This window comes from Sinocyclocheilus rhinocerous, unplaced genomic scaffold (genome assembly GCF_001515625.1).
Source record: "Sinocyclocheilus rhinocerous isolate Xijiao unplaced genomic scaffold, SAMN03320098_v1.1 scaffold502, whole genome shotgun sequence".
In the NCBI taxonomy this organism is placed as follows: domain Eukaryota; kingdom Metazoa; phylum Chordata; class Actinopteri; order Cypriniformes; family Cyprinidae; genus Sinocyclocheilus; species Sinocyclocheilus rhinocerous.
In genome coordinates this window covers 404,902-429,573 of record NW_015641028.1, presented here as the reverse complement: position 1 = coordinate 429,573, position 24,672 = coordinate 404,902, and the positions used below count along the sequence as shown (strand labels likewise).

The 24,672-nt window shown below is 39.4% G+C and overlaps 1 pseudogene; it reads left to right on the top strand.

The window, feature by feature from the left end:
* The first annotated feature begins 13,230 nt into the window (after window positions 1-13,230).
* The window catches only part of LOC107754095 (eomesodermin-like), an 18,301-nt pseudogene continuing 6,859 nt past the window's right edge, over window positions 13,231-24,672 (top strand).

Genomic DNA, 24,672 nt, shown 5'->3' with positions numbered 1-24,672 from the left:
CTGTTGCTATTCAGTATAGAAGAAAAAAAAATCAAAAAGGCCCTTTACCCATGATACCCTACAAAGATGTGGCTATGGAAATGTTATGAAATCACTGAAATATTTACCTGTTGCTTGGTTGAATAAGGACTTTTCTGTTCACAACACTCACATCTCTCTCAGCTTTTCACCTCTACTGAACTAACTTATTGAGCCACTTTCAGAACAGCTTTAAAAGGAGCTTGCTTGCCGTGTATGTAACACACAGCGTGAGTGAGTGGTGCCAGGGCGTGAGTGCTAGTGACAGGAGGAGAGCTTAGGTTGGTTATGGCCCTCCCAGGGGTCAGCACCCATCACGCACCGGACCATAATGCTGCTGATGAGAGAAAGACCACCCTGCAGGCCTGCAGTCCCTCGAGGAGTGGGCATTCAGCGTCAACATAACCTGAGCCGACAGACGCAAACACACACAAAAGCAAGAACATGTACACTCACATACACACGGACAGGAATCTGACACATACAGACACACAAGCACAAAGACACACACATATCAAAACACACACTGCAAGATTAGTACAACATTACATGACACAGACACGTATGGGTTTCTCACTAAAGAAAGCACTGAAAAGTACACTTTAAAATAGTATTCTATGACCACACACACACACACACATTTCCATGTTTTATGGAGACATTCCATAGGCGTAATGGTTTTTATACTGTACAAACTGTATTTTCTATCGCCCTAAACCTAAACCTACCCATCACAGGAAACTTTCTGCATTTTTAGATTTTCAAAAACCTTCATTCATTCTGTATGATTTATAAGCTTGTTTCCTCATGGAGACCTAAAAAAATGTCCCCACAAGGTCAAAATTTACTGGTATTACTATCCTTGTGGGGATATTTGGTCCACATAACGAGATAAATACCAGGTACACACACACACAGACACACTCCTATACTGACAATTCAAAATTACACCCCTACTCTTTAATATTACAATTTTCCACATTTTAGAATAACAGTAAAGTCATTTAAAACTATAAAATAACACACATGAAAGTATGAGAATTACATAGTGACTAAAAATGTTAAATTAAAATTTCTGCAGTATACTTTAGATATAAGAAGTATAAGAAGAAATATGTATTACTATTATTATTATTATTATAAATGTCATTTTTGCAAAAACGCATGCAAAAAAGTTTTGCAAAGAAATGTGAATGTATAATAATAATAATAATAATAATATAAATATTGACTAAAATTAATTATTTTAATATATTTTTTTTTTTTAAATTCAGTTTTGTAAAGACATTTGTAAATAATAATAATAATAATAATAATAATAAATACAGATTAAAAGTAAGTATTATTATTTTATTTTTATATTACCATTATCATTCTAAACTTTCCTTTTTTGTTTTTTGTTTTTCTAAATAAATTTGTACAATTAATAGCATATTTTGAAATATATTTCATAAATTTGGCAAAACTAATCACAGACTTAAAGAGAAACAAATTCAGCCAAGTGTGTCCCAATTTTTGACTGGTATTGTGATATTGAAAGATCATGCTTATCATAAGCAAGACATCAGATTCACTCATGCACTTGTCAGCACTGTCTGTGAACATGCCCATGGAGCTTGCAGTCTGGTCTCAAGCAAACTAACAGCCCTCAAATTAGCACAGTCTTTCCTCACCTTCCCTCAGCACAGCTGCCGTGTGTTAAGCAGAAGGATGCAGACTCCCTGCCAGCGCCTTCTTCAGGTGTGCTGTACATCTGAGGTGCTGCAAAACACACCTCCGTCGGAATTCCCATGAGGATCTGTAAATATGTCATGTCAAAGCAGCAACAGAACACTTAATTAGACTGATAAGCTCATCAACTGTGATTAGGCCTCATACACAGAACTGACATTTACTTTAATAATAATCTATTTGTTTTTGTTTGTTTTACATCTTGTTAACCTCCAATGGATCTTTTAATTGCTAATGGACTGATTTCTCCAGAAACTTCTGACCTGGGAATATGGGTGGTTAAAAAATGCTTTAATATATAACTATAATATATATTTAATATATAAATATATTTACTCATATTTTTTCATAATTTAAAAAAAAATCATTAAACTTCAAATATATTGTATTTTTTATATGTATAATCAGTAATGTACCGTTAACTGATTTATGTTGTACACTGTAAAAAGTATTTTTTCAAAGTTAATAAAACAAAGATTTTTGGAGTATGTTTTACAAGAACTTCCATAGTCTCTACTTCAGAATTGCATATTTAATTTGATGTTTTACTTGTTGTTACTTGTAATTATTTGCTAAATTTACTAGCAATTTCTGAGTCAAAACTGTTTCTACCAACATTTTTTCAGTGTAATATCGTTCATAATCCTTTATGAGACAAAACAACGGTGCACGTAAAAATCTATTCATATATGAATCGTGATTCTGTCTTCTAAAATTAATGTTCTAAAGCAGTGGTTCTTAATACTGTTCCTCGCGTCCGCATCTCTCTCTCTCTCTCTCTCCCTCTCTCTCTCTTTCTCTCATTCAGCTCAGCTCCAACAATGAACAGTTCCAATTATACACATTAACACATGTTAGACTGCACCCCATAAACACAATTAAGCCTAGAAAAAAAACAGTGAACCACCCCTTTAAGTATATTTAGGGTTTTCAAACGATGTTTTTCTTTTGCTTCAAATTAACGTCTGTAATGTGATTTTCTTGGTTCTCTGATTTGCTTGGTTCTTTAGTCCAAACTCTTAAATGAAGGATTATTTTAAATGCCTACAGTATATGGAGAAAATGAATGGAAATACTGAAAAAAATAATGAGGCAACCTATTTGAGGAAACCTTCATGGTTCCTACATTTTCTCATTTTGTGATTTATCATTATTATTTATCAAAATGACACCCCATATATCACATTTTAGAAGTCATTCTCAAGTAAAACAAGAAATATTTATCCATTAGTATTATTATTATTTAACATTATAATTATTACTGTAAATTAAATTTTTATTTACAAGTTCAGTTTTGCAAACAAATTTGTATGTATAATTTTTATAATCATAATAATGATGATGATAATAATATAATTATAATATTATTACTATATAATAAAATTAAAATTATTTTTACTATTATTATTATTCATAACAATACACTGCATAGCAGGCTAAGTCTTATTGACAGTATTTCCTATGATGGTCAAACCTGTAATACGTGTGACATCAAAGGTCATTCTGTCTGATGGTACTTCTCAGTATTCCATCCATCAGCAATACAATTCCATGACTGCATCACCTTTTTTCTTATGAACAACAATGGAGTTCTTGGTAAAGGCTGCTCTATAGCGTAATTCAAAAGTAAAACCAAACCAGTTGACCTGACAAGTCAAGCTTCGGCACTGAATATTGACCCAGCATGCCTGTACTTATCACTACCCCGTAGGATCCCTTAACAGGGTCTTGACCCTCTTAATTTACACCCGCTGCCAAACAGTCTGCCAGCAGCCAGCATTTTAACCTCCTGAACCCTGCATTGCAAGAAATACATGACCAGAGCTTTCTCTTAGCCATGATCATGTAATCAACAATAAACAAAATTACGAAATTATATAAAATACTGAATTTGACAAATATACCTTAACTTATTTATTTGTTTTATTTCATGCATTTTGTGAGGACACTAAAAATAACCCTCAAAAAATGCCATAAATGTGTGTACGTGGTGGTTATCGATCATAACACGCACTAAGGCGTCTATGGAAAATTGGCCGCAGCACTATAACAACCCTAATTAAGCTTGCTTACGAGACAAGAAAGGCAAGCGTGTGTGTTTGTGTGTTGTAAAGCAGAGTAGCTGAAGGGGTTAGTAGGCAGGGGAGCTGAAAGGAAACACCGTCGTGTTGATCTTTAGGAATGCAGCATGCCAGAGGCCTGGCTCGGCTGGCACCAAACCCAAATACCTTGCCCACCCCTCTTCCTGTGCCTGTTCCCTTTCTTCCTCGTCTCTCCAGAGAGCCAGTGCTACACTCCTTCTCCCAAACTGCTGTCCCCCACCCCCTGTGAAATGGGAGAGCCATCGTCTCGACTTCCTCTGACAAGATCAGCAACCACCCTCCCCCCAGCAGCATTCCTGCCCTGGCGTTGCTGTTGCTGGCCGGCTGTCACAACTGGCCGGCCAGAATAGCTCTGTGACGTCTGCTGAGTTACTAGAAAATTGAACTCTCCCAAGAACCCCGGGAACAAGGATACGTAAACGGACCAAATGTATCTGTCCACTTGTGGCCGCGCAGTCTCTGACACAGACACAGCTGTCCAGGTGCACTAGGGTCAAAATACACACAGAGACACACATGCACAGTGTTACATGATGATTCGGTGGTGTTTCTACTTTAATAGAAGGATATGCGTTTGGTGGTGGCAACCTAAATATCTATGTATGAGTACAAAAGACATGCACAAGTGATGACACGTTTAACGGTCATCAGCATCGTAAATCCTCGAAAGATTTTTATGTTTAGATTTTTTTTTTAATGTATGTACATTTATAACACTATACTTTGTATTATATTACCTTTTCATCAAATTACGAAAAAACTAGTTAATGCTAATGCGAGGGTGTGTCTAAAGCAGCGTCTATGGGAGGGATGGTAAATTGGACATCGTTCTCTCTTCTGACTGCCGTTATGAGCAAATAGGAATGCAAAAAAATATTTTTGGGGTATTCTCTCATTCACTGCAGTCGAAGTTTACCCAACTATGACGACTTCTGCTGCTGAGAAACCCGGAAATGTGAAAAAGGTATATGCCATGTTTTAACAAGAGGATAATAGAAATACCAAATTATAAAACAAAATTATAAGGTTTGTGATTCCTACAAACTGTAAATGTTTGTTGTTGTTCTTTAGAATGACAAATAATGGAAAGTAGCTATAAGCAAAAGGGATCTGGTTTCATCAGCCATGTTTTGCTGTGCAATTAATGACAGTGAATGTTATTAATAATAATAATAATAATAATAATAATAATACATTTATTACATAATAACACATGTACAAAAATAATATGTTTTTTGTGTATTTTAATGAGTGTGAATGTTTAATAAAATATATACATTATGTATGTATGTATGTATGTATAGAGAGAGAGAGATTGTTCTGATATTATATTATTGTGTTTACTTTTAATATACACTGTAACACATATTGGTGTACGTTTTACAAGAAAATCTTTCTACTTCAAAATTTCTTGTTTAATTCAGTGTGTAAACTGTCAATTCTTTATAATTAATTGTGAAATTTACTAGCAATTTCTGAGTGAAAATTGTTTCTACAACATATTTTTTTTTAGTGTAGCCTATGTTAAGAACTGACCAAGGATTCATTTACGGATGAAAATTAGCCTTTAAGGCTAAACGGGACATCGCGATATCAAAGAGTTTAATGTTTTGTCAGATTTGTCACACTTCTGGATACAAATGTATGGTTAAGTAAAATCAATATACTAATATTGTCATAACAATTTAAAGTTATAGGTCACCCAAAAATGAAATTTCTGTCAGTTTCTTTCATCCGCTGAGCACAAAAGAAGATATTTTGAAGAATGTTGGTAACCAAACAGTAGCTATTGACTTCCATAGTATTTTTTTTTCCATACTATGAAAGTCAATGGCTAACGCCAACTGTGTGATTACCAGCATTCTTCAAACTAGTTTGAAGAATGCTGGTAATCACACAGTTGTTGAATTAGTGTGTTATTCAAATTATGACAGAAATGTCATTTTTGGGTGAACTATTCCTTTAAAGTTTTCGTTTTAGTTAGGGTGCTGCCTTAGAAAGCTTCTGTAAAAGACTTTAATTCATTTAATTTAGTTATTATTAGATACTATTATTCTATATTATATAATTCAATTTAATATGTATTATTAAATGTAATTGTAGACTACCTCAGAGATACGGCAAGACTAAATAATGTGTTGAACAAATCACAAAAGCAACACAAAGAAAAAGGCAGAAGAGAAAGAACAGAAGAAGACACATGTTTCATTACAGGATATGCTCCCTTTTTCTGAGCCCCTAAATGCATCTGTGTGCTCTCTGAAGGTCCGTTTTCCCACAGTGATCCTACCTGGATGTGGACTAAATATCCTGCACCCACCCTGCCAAAGTGTTTCTGATCCAGTCCAAATGTGGCAGGCTTCAAACCTGTGCCAAGTGTGTCACCATCAAAGGTCAGTATTCAGAAGCTACACTGAAACTAAAGTCCAGGGGCACAACAGGAAAACAACAACCGCAGCCACCCTCAGTTGCTCATAAATCTGTCAAAATTTGTAATGATTTTGGGGGTAAAAAAAAAAATGAAAATGCTTTATTTACACAGTAATATTACACGTAGTGATTTTTTGTACTTTTTCACATTCTGAGTTAGTGATGAAAATTGTTCAGAGCCGAAACTCTTAAACCTTATATCATGTATAAATTATTATAACAATTATAAAGGGATGGATTTTTTTTTACAGAATATTTCTTAGATAAATTCTTGTAGCCATACTCTTTATTAGCCTTTGTTTATACAGTTAATAAATAAATTAATTCATTTACTTAAACAAACAAATAGCTATGCAAAGTGTCTGACAATTTACAGTAAACTGTCTTTATCTGTCAAATCATTCCTGTTTTCATTCCATTTACGACTTCCCTTTAACCTGTCATATGCCTGTCAAAGCAGAGAGAGTGAGATGTATTTCACTTCAGCTCACCATCTGTGTTGTCCACTCAATGCTACCAGCCGAGAAAATATCAGAAGTATCTTTTTGAAAGCCAATCTGCTTTTATTTGCCTAAGAGCTTGTATTACTCAGATTGCCCAATTTCCACTTTTTATGTGCCTTTAGTTCTATCCTTAGTTACATTTGCTTGCACATTGCCCAACAACAATCCGTTTCTGCCCTGCAAGCACTGATGTCTTTTTCCACACTATCTCTATGTCCTGTTTTCCTCCTGTCACTCCCTCCTCGCATTTATTAAGATACAAAACTCTTCCTGCTCGTATTGCCTTGTTACAGTCCATATACAAAAGTGGATTTAATGGGCTTTTGCAGTGATTTATGGCTGTGACGGCTCACCAACGCAAATGAGACTTGACACTGGCCCACATACTTTTTCCAGGCTACGAGCCAACAGATACAGACAGAGACACACTATTGCTCATTCATGATTTCAGTCAGAGCAGACGCGGTGGGGCACGACAGATCTCTCATGCGGTTTTTAACATCTTTAAGAGTCAGCTTTCTCCAAGCAGCCCTGCTGGTCGGTTCCCAAGAGGCTGCTGATTCTGCATGCGATGACCCCTGTCTGACAGTAGACATGACAGTGGTGATGATTTCTTAATGTTCGCCAAGTGGGCGACAGTGGGGGGCCCATTTCTGACATTAAGGAGTGATGGAGGGGAAAGCGGATTGTACGATCCTTCGGCCAATAAGAGGAAGCCATGCTTTGGGGGGCGATCATTTGGGGCCTGCGGAGCAAGCCAGAGGAATGTGGGAGAGCACAGCTGTCTTCTTCTGTCAAACGCAGACCCTAAACTGTCTGAAGAATAGATAAGCTTGGCATTTCGTCTGCAGGACCCCTCCTCATCTTCTCAGGCCAGACTGGTGGGCCGCATACTTCAGTTCTACATGTTCAGGGTGTGCTAAGCATTTCTCATCATTCACTGGAGCAGCATTCCTGATGAAATGCTGAAATGACATGAAAATGTGCAGTTGTTTCCTTTAAGTCAGTGCAATTTGCCTTTGAAAACACATTTTACTTTTATAATCTAACAGAATTTTGAGTGAAGTAGAGCCAAACAGTCTCTAAACAGCTATTTGGCTATTGCTTAACATTATTCAGTAGCCTGCATGTGTAAGAGGGAGAATTAATTTTGAAGAAAGTTACTGTATTAGAGGAAGAAAAATAATTTTAGACCAAGTTATTGCATTTCAATTTTAGATAAAAAAAAATATGAAGACAAATAACATTTAATCATTCACAATAAAGAAAATGCACATAAAAACAGGGATAGTTCGCACAAAAATGAAGATTCTGTCATCAAAATATCAGAATAAAATATAAAATAGTATAAAATTTACTGTATTACACACACACACACACACAGAGCATTTTATTTTTTCATTATAGAATAGAAAAAGAATAAAGTAAAATGTTACTTTATATTTTTATTTTTTTAAATATATAATTTTATAATTTTATATCATGTTAAATTAAATAGATGTTACTACATGAAGAACATTTTAGTTTACACTTTTAGGTAACTTTTTTTAGGCCCTTTCAGCATCATAAAATGTTAAATCATTTTCATTTAACTTATTTTTATTTTTTTAAGCAACTGAAAAAAGAAATTGTTCTTGACGGTTAGAACTGATACACGCACACACACACACACACACACACACACAAAGTATTTTTATTAAGATTTCTCAGCTTTTTTTTGCCTTCAAGAAGACTTGCAGTAGGAAAGGTCACGTCTGGAGCCCTGGATACATCTGCATGTGGGTCTCTCCTCCATGTTTAACCATGTACAAATTAGCACCTCAAGCTTGCACTCAGTCACTGTGTTTCTGGAGGTGACACATGGTTCAGAGGCTGTTGGAGAATGCAAACCCCACAACAAGAGCAAGTGCGCATTCAAAAATGAATGTGCACGTGGAAAATCCCTTTTGATGGATGAGGCCGTCTTTATTGTTATGTTAAAAAATTAGGTGTCAACTCTCATTTTTAATGCAACGATCCACCACACGTGTCCTGTAAAACTTAAGGACATAAATCGCAAAATTGCTGATTGAAACACCTTATGGACATTGACAAGTCTTCTCCCGTTTCCAAGAGACTCAGCATTGATTACCAGCTAATTATAAACGAAGGAAGTGGCAGCTTGTTTGTTTCTAGGGTTGCAGTGGAATACATTTGCACTTCTCCAGGAGATCATGTGATATCGGGTGAGAATTCCGCAGAGCACTAAGTGCTACCTTCTCTGCTCTCTTCTTCTCCTTCACTCTAGTTGTCTGTCTCTCACTCCTCTAACGCTCTCTCTCTACACCTTTTAATTCTGCCGCCTTTCCAACGACCCCCCCTGCCCGCGTTCACAGCCCCTGTAGGTGGTGCCTCCCAAAAGCCTTCTTTCACACCCAAAGTGGGGTTTGAAATAAACATATGTTGCGTTAATTAGGTCCCCGTGCCTGACAGGAAGGCCTAGTGTAAGGGCTGACTTGAAGAAACATATGCTGCTAAGTCTCTCTAATCAGAGCTATTCACACCGTGATTATTAGACATGTTATACTCATGTCCTCATCCAGCTCCCCATACAATAAACACCAGTCAAACAATATTCTCTTTGGAGTTCATGATAAAATCACATATTAATTTAAGTATCACTATCTGAAAGTGTATAGTACGATATTGCTAATGGGATGACATGGAAATCAATTTTTTTCAACATCAAGATTTAGCTAAAATGTACATATTTGTGCGTATTTTTAGATGTTGCAAATGGTCGCCAATTTTTATATTTTACTGGTTCATTTAAATAGTCCTGCGACGTGACAATGAATCTTTTAAATAATTAAATAAAACAATTAATGTATTCTGTCAATTAATATAAGCGCCTAAAAATAGAAGTATGTCACACCACAGGACTATTTTGACACATTGTTTTCCATACGCTAGCATACACAGAAGTCAAGTTTGAACTATAACTCTATGCTTATTAATAGGGAAATTCCTCTTTCTATTATGCGGATGTGTCATACTGCAGGACCGAAAGCATTTAAACATAAATATTACAAAATTAATTAGTGGTAGGATGCAAAGCTCAAGCTTGAAAATATTTTATTTACTTCCTGTTGGGGTCCTGATGAGCAACTTTTTCGAGGATCACCAAGAGATTGCCTATTTAGAAATGGATATTGTGAGTAAATCCAGAAGTCTTATTAATTTGTAACAAATTTTTCATGTCTTGATTTATTCAGCAATATGAAATTCAATGATGACTAATTTTAAAGAATAGGCCAAAAATAGATAATGCTAATATATTTAAATCCACATTTATCATTTTGATACACTTCTGTATGTCAGTGTTCATAATGGCAACAGTCATCATTTAAATTTCTAAAGTACACTAAGAATAGATCATTTAATAAACAAAATGTGTGTTCTTTGCTGTCCATTACAAAATAAAACAGGCACTTTTAGGCTTGCAATGTTAGTTATTTGTTTTAATAAATTAGAGTAAAGTTCAAAATGAAGTAAATAGGAAAAGGAAGTGAGACTTGACATTTTACAAGAGCTGCTTTGACAACAAGGGTACCGCATATCATGACTGGTGGAGTGCAGGCATGGTCTGGGTTCATCAGAGCATTAGGCGCGCTCATGTTTCCGCAGGGCCTTCGACTAGTCCCCTCTGTAACACTGAGACGAGAGTAATACGCTATTGTGGAAAGAGAGAGCACACACTGAAACTATCACAGCTGCATATAGCTGAAGGTATATTGCTTAACAGATCATCGTTACTGATGGAAAATCTCAAATGTATAGATAAAACATTAGCACAGGATGAGTCAGAATAACACCTCACTACACTATCCCACCACATGAAAACTCTCAACCCCTGAAACTGCAGGAAGAAGTGTGATAAAGAAATCCAGCAATCTTTCACATCACTCTCTGATTGATCGTCAACTGAAAAGACATGATTTTAGGAGAGCCTGACTTTCAACACCAAACATATCTCACCAAATCTAAAATAAAGTCGGATCCGGGTCATATCATTCACATCGTACACCTGTCACTCTGACCACAGATATAAATATGACCTCATAAAAATATGCTGCTATCGTTTACGCCTTGTACAATAGATAATAGTTTTACTGAGGGAACACCAACGCAATATTCAGAAAAGAAATTAATAATTTGATTGTCATATCCTCTCATGTTATTGCTACAATAAAAATGCAGCTTTTACATATAGAGCCACATACAGAAACTGCTCCAAAGAAGAGTTGAGCTAATATAAAATCCCTCCTCCCACATACTGTGAACAGAGAACTGCCATACACCTGTGACAACTGCACCAACTAGATTTGAGAATGCGTGGCGTTCAAAGCCGCTGCGTAAATGCTTAAAAGGCTGCCGGGCAGCGTGTGAAGTGTGAAGTGTGATTTCTTTAATTGCTGATACAGTAGATGAGGGCTGTTTGTGCGTACCATTTGTGTTCCGAAAGGCCGTGGTGAACATCGCCTGCGGGAGATCAGCTTAACTAAGGCCTAAAAGGTACCTGTCACCCCCACAGGGCAGGTGGAGAGTATAACCGCTTGGCCTTGTGGACGTGTCACTGGGAACAATACGCTATCATCCGGGGTGTCAACACCAATGAGTTCAGCTGGTGACCTTGTGAGTTCACCTTGCTAGGAGAGACACAGGAAGTTGAATTAGAGAAATGACAGTGTGGAAAGGCAATTGTGTCATACCTGCACTGGGGGACACTGAGTAAGTGTGTGTGTGTGTGAACATTTCTTAAATAACAACAAAAAAGTAAACATCATATACGATTTTGCAGATTCTTAAAATTTTGTATACTCAGATTTGTGTGTGCGTGCGTGCGTGCGTGCGTGCGTGCGTGCGTGCGTGTGTGTGTGTGTGTGTGTGTGTGTGTGTGAATGTGGGTGTTATATCTGGTTGAATGTTGGCTTAATGGGGTATTGTGATTTTCTTCGTTTACTATTTCACACTTTTCTATGAACGCACACTATTTTGTGCAAATGATGTGTACAGTGTGACTTAAGTGCAACTGAACTAATAAAGTGAAAAGAAGACAGACTGTCAACACAAGACTAAAGTTTTCACATTACAACAAAGTAAAGTGAGAAAACTAAAACATTTTTAAATTGTAAATTGCTCATACAATAAAAAAAAATACATTTTCAAATACACTTCATTTAAAAAAAAAATACATGTAATTTTATGTTTTTCTATTTTTTTATTAAGTATTTTTAAAAAATATCATAAAGAAATTAAGCCACTACATATTCTTTGAAATGATGCTTTTTAAGTGAAAAATATTGCCTTTGTAGTTTATTAGAAGAGGCATTCCCAGAATCCCCTGTACAAACCATAACATTATGGAATCTATTTAAAAAGTTAGTTTCTTATTTTTGTCTTATTTTTGTATGTACACCTTTTGAAGGTGTACATACTGCGTATTGTATGTGGCATATTACATTATTTGTATTTACTGCATTATTTTAGTGTCATGTGTGTTACGCTGATGTTCTTTTGTGTTTGTCTTTATAATATTGTTAGTTGTTGGAAAGTTTTCACCAGTTGTTGGAAAATACACTTATAGTGAACTTTAAGGCGTCATGTGTGTGCCGTTACTAAAATGCCATATAATACTGCTGGTAACATCATCATATAACTTCATTTTGTACGTGTACAACAGAATGGTTCATAAAAATAAACAAATGAATTAATTTTAAAAATCAGTGCACTTATTTACAGTGATGTAATATTTCATATGTAAAACTTCAATAAAGATGCTCTCATAGTGGATACAAAAAAAAAATCCTGTGTGCTTGAGTGACAATGAATGTCATAAACGTACGTTTCAAAAAGAAAAAGAAAAAAAAAATTTTAAATGGGTGGAAAACGACTCACTCTCTGTGATTTATGTTGCTCTGGTATTCCACATATTATTCATCTACACCTGCAAACAAATCTAATTAGTTAGCCTATGAATTTATTCTAAATACAATTCTGTTTTTAGTTAGTTGAAGGCTGATTGTTTTTATTAAAAACTAATACAAAATACATTATTCAATACACTCACCGACGCACATACCTTTATATGCGCCTTAAGAATTACTTTTTTTTAATCAGTATACTCTCTGTGAATAGGCTATACATTATAAAGACTGTTCAGATATATTAAGTGAGTATCAAACTGAAGCCCCCGTAAATAGGGGAAGGCCCGTCCTCGCGTATCAAGCCTATCACGCCCAGTCTGAGTGTAAAGCCCACCTCCGGACCAATTACCATTCGAGATATGGATATATCATAGAGTCTTATCATGTGTTTGAAGTCCGATTCCTATTCCAAATAGAAAATGTCTTCAACATATTAAGATAAATCAAAGTGAAGACTTCCCAAGTAGTTTACAACTAGATTAGGCTACACGGTGCGCTTTGCAGACAACTCCACAACTTGCAGTCTATAGAGAGTTTGTGTTGGAGTCTTATTTTAAATGTTAAAGCATACGGACGCTAAACCTATGACACCTCTAGTGAGCTCGAACCGGTGCTGCAGATGGGCGGCATAGGCAGGAATTTGTATCTCAATATGTTGAATGGAACAGACGCGCAAAGTTTCGCCAAAGACGCAGAATTGAACAGCCACCTGCACCGACACCGCGACTTACCGGACTTCAAAATGGGCATCCAAGACACGAGGTTTTACTACCAGGACTCGATTCCAAATGGACAGGACAGTTTGACGTTGCCGTTCCACGCTGAACACCACCAAAGCGCCGGAGCGCAGACGGGGAGGTTTTACGCACCGACTCCGCTCGGCAGTTGTCACTTCACCAGCCGGAGCGGGACGGGACATACTTACGTTCCAGCCGGAGCCGATGCGTATTCTTCAGCCAACGTTAAAGACGTGTTCCCGAGCAGCGCAGACGGCTACCCGGCGTCTTTTCAGCACGGGTATCCACGAGCACCGATGTACTCTTTACCTGGTCTACAGGTGTCTGGGAAGACTCAAGTGCTCCTCAACAACTACCCGCTGTGGGCAAAGTTCCACAAGTACCAGACAGAGATGATCATAACGAAACAAGGACGGTAAGAAGCATAAAGGATTGCCACTCTTTAATATATCATTAGCATAAAAGTCGTTATCGTGGTAAAGTTTTTGTACGAGATAACAGCATGGAGCATAATAAGAAACTGAATATTTAGTCCTCTTACTTATGTACTTATCTAAATGCCAGCCAGGGCAAGGTGGGCATGGAACCGAGTCCTTGGCATATGTGTCTTAAATTTAGAAGCCTAATTACAGAGAACTTTTGTTCTGATCTTTTTTCTCCAGACCGCGACCTAGTTTCAGTTATTGTCAAAAGTAAACAAATACTGCAATTTGTCAAGTTTTCTCACTGTACCTAGATGCACTCTGACACAAATCTTTGAAAGTGAAATACCTCATTGTCGGGAACAATTCTGAAAGGACTTGTCGAATTCTGATCATGTTTTGGATACGTTATTTTTAAATGCTGAGAATAATGACGGCAGTGTTATGAAAGAACGTGATGATCAAACTTAGTTATCATGTTTATAGTGTGAGTAATAATAATAATAAACAATTTTAAAAAACGCACTGTTAATTTAAAATGTGATTTATAAACCGCTGGTGGTGTTCCCTAGGGACCCCAGAGAGGGAGGAAAGTGCTTGTGGGGACGTTTGACAGGTCACCGAGCATTAATATCTAAACATGTCTCTGGTGATTATAGTCTACAGATGTGCAACCCTTCCATTTTAGAGCTGCTTTCAAGGCATAGTTTAGATAGTCATTGCATAATACAGATTTAAAATGTTGACCGATAAAACTACATAATTGTTTCTATAGGCCCTTATAAGTCAGGTTGATGAAAATATATATCACAGATTCTTAAATATGTTAAAATAAATAACGCTTAAAACTGTTGCACTGACCTATAATATCTAAGCTGATCACACCTGTCACCATAAAAATGATTCCTGTTGAAATATATGAGAATTGACAGCATGTGAAACACTTAATAACAACGAGGGGGGAAAACGCTCACATGTTCAATCCATAGAAAGAGTTATTAAAAAATTATTCAGAAGACAAAATTGTACAAAATTGTAGTTTGAAATTTATTTAGCATTTTAAGTATGCATATATGACATATATTAAATTAGATTTTAAGAAATAATACACATTTTAAATTTGGTATTGAAAGCAGGCGTAACCTTGAAATGGAAAAATGACTAAATGTTTTTCTCTCAGTGTTTTAACTACTGACTGAATTTCACAAAATACTGCTACACCAATATTATATTTTATATCATAGCAGTAAAATCCTGACCACGATATTGCTTTAAAAACTCTCACTGATATCATGGTCATCACTTATAACTTTCATTATTTTATTTTGTACTGTACTGTACTGTATGCACCACCTACAAACGAATCCTTCATAGTCAAACATTTTAAAACAGAGATATGTATTTATTTATTTATTAATATTATTATTATTTATTGTTTGGTAGCTTTTACGCAGATATGCGTGAATCCGTGCGTACAGTAAAATTGTTTGTGCGGGTGTTAGTGTGTGAATGCATGCTTTTGTAACCTGTAACCTACTGGCAGGTGCCTTGAGACCTTTTGCAAACCGTCTTTACAGCTGTGCTCAACGCATTCAGAATAAATACATTCAGAAAGAAAGAAATTCAGCAGAGCAAGTATTATGTAGTTTATTAATGGTAAACATTAACATACTATTAAAGATGTAACATATACAATACTTTAAAATCACCTATGTATGTGCGAGTAACAATTAAACTGACTATTTGTGAGATTTAATCTTTAACTTACACAAGAAAACCTTGTTTGTTTTGAATCAGCATGTTGATGATTAATTTTTTGCCTCTGAATCCTGTTTGTATCTACTGAAGTAATCTTCTCACATGCTTCAGATTGCATCAGTTTGAGTCAGTTTATTTAAATACACAATATTTTTTTGTGAATTATTATTACATTCTGGTTTGCACGATCTACAACATGAGGGTTATTTTTATTGGTTCTCATTGCCAGTGAGTGTCAGAGCTCAGGTAATTCTGCCCAAGACAGGAAGCGGAAAAGTAAGGAGGAGGGGGTGGTGCATTTGGGGGTAAAGTTGGTGAGCACCACTGAGACTCGGATGGCCATACACATCAGTGGAGGTAGCTTTGAAGTGCAGGAAATGAAGGAAGGCACTTTCTTCCTCTCTCTCTCTCTCTTTCTCGCTTTTTCTTTGCTCTCTCTCCTCTGGTCTGGTACCTTGTGAGCACAGTGATGCACGTTTCCTCAGAAGTCGAGGTGCAGTCCGAGTCGAGGCTTTGAAATGCACCGTAAGGCCCATAGCCTGAGACGAGAGCAGAGGTCTTCGGCCCTTTTCAAGTCGAACTCTAAAACTAGCCCCTAACCTCACCCCTGCCACCAGGTTTCACAAACTTAAACAGGCATGGGGCCACGAGCTCTAAACATAGATTGGTGTAGGTGAGCGTTGTCTTGCTTTTATGCTAGTCTGAGATCCAAATAAAGGAAACAAGCAACTGCCAGACTAATAACTGGACTGAAATTCATGAAAGATGTTGCTTCACAGAAAGTCAGTGGGAGAGATATGAAACCACAGATAATCCATTCCACTGCATGCTCAGTGGCTGATAAAAACTAGAGTGAAAGAAAAATGTCTTGTCAAACGCATCTGCAACATGCCTGAAAATAGGAACTAGGGTTTTTCACTGTCATTATAAAAGACAATATATAAAGTTATAAAAGATATATTCTGGCCTCAGGTGCTTGTATAGGAGATGTGAATCAGTAGGTTCTTCATATGTTTGGTGGAAGAGTCATGGGTCTGTGCATTACGTGTAAATAAAGCTGGCTTTCTGCTTCAGTGGATTCACATGTCTCATATTTAACAGCACAAAAAGCTAGAAATTTTCCAAGCATTTGCTTATCTAAAATTGTGTAGTGAAACTCTTAGGAACCTCTTTACACTTTCTATCTTCACACACATCATGGTATAACGAAATATACTGCTCAATGAAATCATGCAGCAAAGCAAAGAGTTGTACATAAATAATTTATATGGCCTTCATTTGCCCTCCCTTAAATTGCAGCATTGGGTAAGATAATAAAGATGGCAGTTATAAACAGTGGCCCCAAAAATGAAAGTTCCGTCATTATTTACCCACCCTCATGCCATTCCAAATCTGTATGATTTTCTGTCTCCTGTGGAGCATAAAAAAGATATTTTGAGACATGTTTTTTTGTCAATAGAAGTCAATGGTCACCATTAAAGCTGCTTGGTTACTAGCATTCTTCAAAATATCTTCTTTTTTGTGTTCTGCAGAAGGAATGAATTAAATGATGACAGAATTACATTTTTGGGTGAACTATCCTTTTAAGAATGCATGAATTGCATTTATTGAATTGCCTACACTGTAAAAAATTAGTTTTCGCAGCGGTAAATAAAGATTATTGGAGTACATTTTACAAGAAAATAATATTTCAGTCTTTCTACTTTAACGTTTAATTCATTGCCATTACTTTGTAATTATATGTGAAATTTATTAGCAATTTCTGAGGGAAAATGGTCTCAAAGTAAATTGTTTACCACATTTTCCAAGTGTATAATAAAAAAGGATAGCAAACCAAGTGGCATCCGCAAACACTCAGAACTAGCTTTTACTGAACATTTTTTCTGAACCATTTTTCAGTTACTAACAGATGTCAAGGTGATTTTAGTAGATATAAAACATTCACAAAAATCCCATAGCAGAGTAATCGCAGATGTATTTCATCACATGACCCATGTTCCAGCAAAAAGTGTTCAAAAATGCAATAATATTAATATAAAACTTTAAAAAAAATTGTGAGCTTGAAAAGTTTTGTGGAAAAGTGCTACATTTCTTTAAAAAAATATAAAATGCTTACAATTTTATAATATAATAATACATTTTTAGGTGTGCTACTTTTTGGGGCCACTTTATATATGCATTTGTAAAGATTTACAGCAAGAGCAACCCGTGCAATATCAGTGCATCAGTTTTATTAATATTCTTGAGTCATCCAGGCTCTGCATAAAATGCAATCTCTCCCCCTGCACCACTCAAGGTCTTTCTGCCTGTAGCCTTTGAGCTTTCTGTCTTTCTTTTTTTTTCAACTAACAATCACTTCCTGTTCAGCTGTATATGGTAGCATGGAGTATGCAGTTTTGCTGTAAAAAGCCAGACCTCAGAAGCAGCAAACTTGTTGAATCGTCTTTGCTCACTGCAGGACAGACCTATCGCTGTTTACATGATTCCAGCAGAATCCCATCAAGCAGCTCTGACAGAAACAGATGAGTTGTGACAGTAGCACATCAGTACAACACCATCAAGATCAAAGGGATCGCATGTAACTGTGGTTGCTGGCTGCTCCATTTCCAGCCACTGTTTTTCAGCAGCCGTGCTACAAGCTCATCACTACAGCTATGACGGTTCTCCAACATCAGCAAATATATCGTGGTTTCTGAACGTAACCACATTCACATAATAGCTTACAATAACCACGTAAACATGCCGTACTTACTGTACATGTCAATCGGCTTGTGTCATGTTTGATATTTTACCTTTACGTGTAAAAAAGTGAGCTAGCAGCCGCAGACTGGCGTGTTTTTAGAAGATCAAGACTAGGAGGATGACATAAACTGGACTTGAACTTCTGTCCTGGCAAATTAGTGACCACCAGTCGATATTTCCTTTTGAGTGCCCCTTCCTGTCTTTCTTACTGAGCAGTGTTGCCTTGATCACATCAAGCAGTTCTTCTGCTTAGGGGAAACCCATATATGTATGGAAAACTGTACCTTCCTAAAGTCCTAGACAGCAGAGGAGGCACTTTTGTTTGGCAACCACCTACTACCGTGTTCACTGCTCCATCACTGAGTCAAGGAGTGGCAGATAAGTTTCCAAAGGTTAACCTCTAACTTTTTGTCATAAACCTTAACCTCCCACTCATGCAAAACATTCCTCTCAGTGGCAAACCCACTGGTTTCCCCCTCTCCAGGTACTGATTTCTTATAAATGTCTCATTTTAAATAAGTATGACAATTTCTGAGGCTCAGTCAGATGAGGAAAGTGACTGCCACAGACGGTATAGTTATAACTCAGTGTGAGGAGGCAGCGCATGAGCGTTGAATGATACAGAGACAATTCTGGTTTCTGTTTTCACTTATATTGACAACTGATGTGGAAGAAGAAACCCTTCACCTGCTCGGTCTCTTCACCACCACAAGGCCCCACAATGCCAGGGCTACATCTGAGAATGATGATTGATTACAGCTGCCCGTGGGTGGGCAGTCCATCCGCTTGTGCTATGCCGCCCTGTATCAAACGAGCGTCATCGTCCTCGTGCTCTGATCCTCGATAGGCGTCCTTTACCCTACTTGAAAAGAGAAATTGTGAAACTGAGCTTATTTCGGGTCAAAATATCTCTTAATTCTCTCTTTCAAAGCAGTCGGTTTTTACGTCTCTTTCCACTTGCTGAAGCGGGTTTATCTTCTTGGAATCACAAAATAAGATATTTAGTACAATGTGCATGCTGCGCTTTTGCACAAAACAAAAGGAGACTATGGCTATAAGTTTTTTTACGTCAAAAATGAAAAAAAAAAGTACAGACAACGTAATAAATGTACAGTTGTTATATGCTTTAAAAAATTTCCCTCCATTAGAGAAACTGTTCACATTTTTACATTCACATAGCACGTGTATAATTAGCATTTTTGGGTGCACTATTTCTTTAAATGACAAACGTAAATGCAAAACGTCTCGGTTACGTATGTAACCCTCGTTCCCTGAAGGAGGGAACGGAGACGTCACGTCCCGTCGCCACAGCTCCTGTACCACCGCTGAGCGGCCGGGTCACCGGCTCGGCTCCTCAGCGAAAACCTGAATATGCGCTGCATCTGCTGCCTACTTATACTCACGCTGTGATCAGCGGCAGCTGGATGCAATAATCGCATGCCAATGTGCATTGGCTCGTTTAGTTTACACTCGAAGTAGATTGGTCCCTCTAAGCGAGATCCCAATTCGTCGGTCATCCGACGTGACGTCGAGAGTGACCGACTGAAAGGGAACGTCTCGGTTACGTATGTAACCCTCGTTCCCTGAAGGAGGGAACGGAGACGTCACGTCCCGTCGCCACAGCTCCTGTACCACCGCTGAGCGGCCGGGTCACCGGCTCGGCTCCTCAGCGAAAACCTGAATATGCGCTGCATCTGCTGCCTACTTATACTCACGCTGTGATCAGCGGCAGCTGGATGCAATAATCGCATGCCAATGTGCATTGGCTCGTTTAGTTTACACTCGAAGTAGATTGGTCCCTCTAAGCGAGATCCCAATTCGTCGGTCATCCGACGTGACGTCGAGAGTGACCGACTGAAAGGGAACGTCTCGGTTACGTATGTAACCCTCGTTCCCTGAAGGAGGGAACGGAGACGTCACGTCCCGTCGCCACAGCTCCTGTACCACCGCTGAGCGGCCGGGTCACCGGCTCGGCTCCTCAGCGAAAACCTGAATATGCGCTGCATCTGCTGCCTACTTATACTCACGCTGTGATCAGCGGCAGCTGGATGCAATAATCGCATGCCAATGTGCATTGGCTCGTTTAGTTTACACTCGAAGTAGATTGGTCCCTCTAAGCGAGATCCCAATTCGTCGGTCATCCGACGTGACGTCGAGAGTGACCGACTGAAAGGGAACGTCTCGGTTACGTATGTAACCCTCGTTCCCTGAAGGAGGGAACGGAGACGTCACGTCCCGTCGCCACAGCTCCTGTACCACCGCTGAGCGGCCGGGTCACCGGCTCGGCTCCTCAGCGAAAACCTGAATATGCGCTGCATCTGCTGCCTACTTATACTCACGCTGTGATCAGCGGCAGCTGGATGCAATAATCGCATGCCAATGTGCATTGGCTCGTTTAGTTTACACTCGAAGTAGATTGGTCCCTCTAAGCGAGATCCCAATTCGTCGGTCATCCGACGTGACGTCGAGAGTGACCGACTGAAAGGGAACGTCTCGGTTACGTATGTAACCCTCGTTCCCTGAAGGAGGGAACGGAGACGTCACGTCCCGTCGCCACAGCTCCTGTACCACCGCTGAGCGGCCGGGTCACCGGCTCGGCTCCTCAGCGAAAACCTGAATATGCGCTGCATCTGCTGCCTACTTATACTCACGCTGTGATCAGCGGCAGCTGGATGCAATAATCGCATGCCAATGTGCATTGGCTCGTTTAGTTTACACTCGAAGTAGATTGGTCCCTCTAAGCGAGATCCCAATTCGTCGGTCATCCGACGTGACGTCGAGAGTGACCGACTGAAAGGGAACGTCTCGGTTACGTATGTAACCCTCGTTCCCTGAAGGAGGGAACGGAGACGTCACGTCCCGTCGCCACAGCTCCTGTACCACCGCTGAGCGGCCGGGTCACCGGCTCGGCTCCTCAGCGAAAACCTGAATATGCGCTGCATCTGCTGCCTACTTATACTCACGCTGTGATCAGCGGCAGCTGGATGCAATAATCGCATGCCAATGTGCATTGGCTCGTTTAGTTTACACTCGAAGTAGATTGGTCCCTCTAAGCGAGATCCCAATTCGTCGGTCATCCGACGTGACGTCGAGAGTGACCGACTGAAAGGGAACGTCTCGGTTACGTATGTAACCCTCGTTCCCTGAAGGAGGGAACGGAGACGTCACGTCCCGTCGCCACAGCTCCTGTACCACCGCTGAGCGGCCGGGTCACCGGCTCGGCTCCTCAGCGAAAACCTGAATATGCGCTGCATCTGCTGCCTACTTATACTCACGCTGTGATCAGCGGCAGCTGGATGCAATAATCGCATGCCAATGTGCATTGGCTCGTTTAGTTTACACTCGAAGTAGATTGGTCCCTCTAAGCGAGATCCCAATTCGTCGGTCATCCGACGTGACGTCGAGAGTGACCGACTGAAAGGGAACGTCTCGGTTACGTATGTAACCCTCGTTCCCTGAAGGAGGGAACGGAGACGTCACGTCCCGTCGCCACAGCTCCTGTACCACCGCTGAGCGGCCGGGTCACCGGCTCGGCTCCTCAGCGAAAACCTGAATATGCGCTGCATCTGCTGCCTACTTATACTCACGCTGTGATCAGCGGCAGCTGGATGCAATAATCGCATGCCAATGTGCATTGGCTCGTTTAGTTTACACTCGAAGTAGATTGGTCCCTCTAAGCGAGATCCCAATTCGTCGGTCATCCGACGTGACGTCGAGAGTGACCGACTGAAAGGGAACGTCTCGGTTACGTATGTAACCCTCGTTCCCTGAAGGAGGGAACGGAGACGTCACGTCCCGTCGCCACAGCTCCTGTACCACCGCTGAGCGGCCGGGTCACCGGCTCGGCTCCTCAGCGAAAACCTGAATATGCGCTGCATCTGCTGCCTACTTATACTCACGCTGTGATCAGCGGCAGCTGGATGCAATAATCGCATGCCAATGTGCATTGGCTCGTTTAGTTTACACTCGAAGTAGATTGGTCCCTCTAAGCGAGATCCCAATTCGTCGGTCATCCGACGTGACGTCGAGAGTGACCGACTGAAAGGGAACGTCTCGGTTACGTATGTAACCCTCGTTCCCTGAAGGAGGGAACGGAGACGTCACGTCCCGTCGCCACAGCTCCTGTACCACCGCTGAGCGGCCGGGTCACCGGCTCGGCTCCTCAGCGAAAACCTGAATATGCGCTGCATCTGCTGCCTACTTATACTCACGCTGTGATCAGCGGCAGCTGGATGCAATAATCGCATGCCAATGTGCATTGGCTCGTTTAGTTTACACTCGAAGTAGATTGGTCCCTCTAAGCGAGATCCCAATTCGTCGGTCATCCGACGTGACGTCGAGAGTGACCGACTGAAAGGGAACGTCTCGGTTACGTATGTAACCCTCGTTCCCTGAAGGAGGGAACGGAGACGTCACGTCCCGTCGCCACAGCTCCTGTACCACCGCTGAGCGGCCGGGTCACCGGCTCGGCTCCTCAGCGAAAACCTGAATATGCGCTGCATCTGCTGCCTACTTATACTCACGCTGTGATCAGCGGCAGCTGGATGCAATAATCGCATGCCAATGTGCATTGGCTCGTTTAGTTTACACTCGAAGTAGATTGGTCCCTCTAAGCGAGATCCCAATTCGTCGGTCATCCGACGTGACGTCGAGAGTGACCGACTGAAAGGGAACGTCTCGGTTACGTATGTAACCCTCGTTCCCTGAAGGAGGGAACGGAGACGTCACGTCCCGTCGCCACAGCTCCTGTACCACCGCTGAGCGGCCGGGTCACCGGCTCGGCTCCTCAGCGAAAACCTGAATATGCGCTGCATCTGCTGCCTACTTATACTCACGCTGTGATCAGCGGCAGCTGGATGCAATAATCGCATGCCAATGTGCATTGGCTCGTTTAGTTTACACTCGAAGTAGATTGGTCCCTCTAAGCGAGATCCCAATTCGTCGGTCATCCGACGTGACGTCGAGAGTGACCGACTGAAAGGGAACGTCTCGGTTACGTATGTAACCCTCGTTCCCTGAAGGAGGGAACGGAGACGTCACGTCCCGTCGCCACAGCTCCTGTACCACCGCTGAGCGGCCGGGTCACCGGCTCGGCTCCTCAGCGAAAACCTGAATATGCGCTGCATCTGCTGCCTACTTATACTCACGCTGTGATCAGCGGCAGCTGGATGCAATAATCGCATGCCAATGTGCATTGGCTCGTTTAGTTTACACTCGAAGTAGATTGGTCCCTCTAAGCGAGATCCCAATTCGTCGGTCATCCGACGTGACGTCGAGAGTGACCGACTGAAAGGGAACATTAATTCTAATGTTTTCTAATCATAAATAGTTTTAACATTGTTTTACAGTATACTGTTCAAAAGTTTGGGGTCGGTAAGATTTTTGAATGTTTTTGAAAGAAGTTTCTTATGATCATCAAAACAGTGGTGCTGTGGTGGTGATTAATATTTTGTGGGTTCTTTATTAAAAATGGAAAGTTTAAAAAGAACATCATTTTCTATTTGAAGTAGAAAATGTTTGTATCAGTATAAAAGGTTTTCTGCCACTTTTGATCACAATTTAATGCATCCACAGTATTCATATATTTTTTTTAAATAAATAGATAAACAGAATCTTACTGACCCAAAACATTTGTACAGTATTATACACGCTTAAAAATAAAGGTTCTTTATTGGCATCAACGGTTCCACAAAGAACCTTTACCATCCATGGAAACTCATTCCACAAAAGGTTCTTTACAGTGGAAAAAACTTCTTTAGATTATTAAAATGTTCTTCACACTAAGAAAAAATGGTTCTTTTAAGAACTGTTCACTGAAAGGTTCTTTGGGGAACCAAAACTGGTTCTTCTATGGCATCTCTGTGAAAACTCCCTTTTGGAACCTTTATTTTTAAAAGTGTACATGTACATGTTATTTTACTCTAAAAATGCTGAGTTAAATACGATACACTATTGCTTAAAAATGACTATATTTCCTGCTTAAAATGAACCCAAAATAGGTTGTTAATTAACATTTATTAATGTGTTCAATAAAGAACATTTATTAATAAGTTTAATAAATAATAAATAACTAATAAACATTTTTAAATTGCTTATTAATAAATGTTCACCTTTTGATTATTGCTGATGCCTCTAGTGAATAATTTTGGGTTAATTTTAAGTCAGCCATATAGTAAATTTTTAAACAATAGTTGAAATAAAACTACTCAGAAGATTGGGATAAATATATAAACATATATATATATATATATAAATATATATAT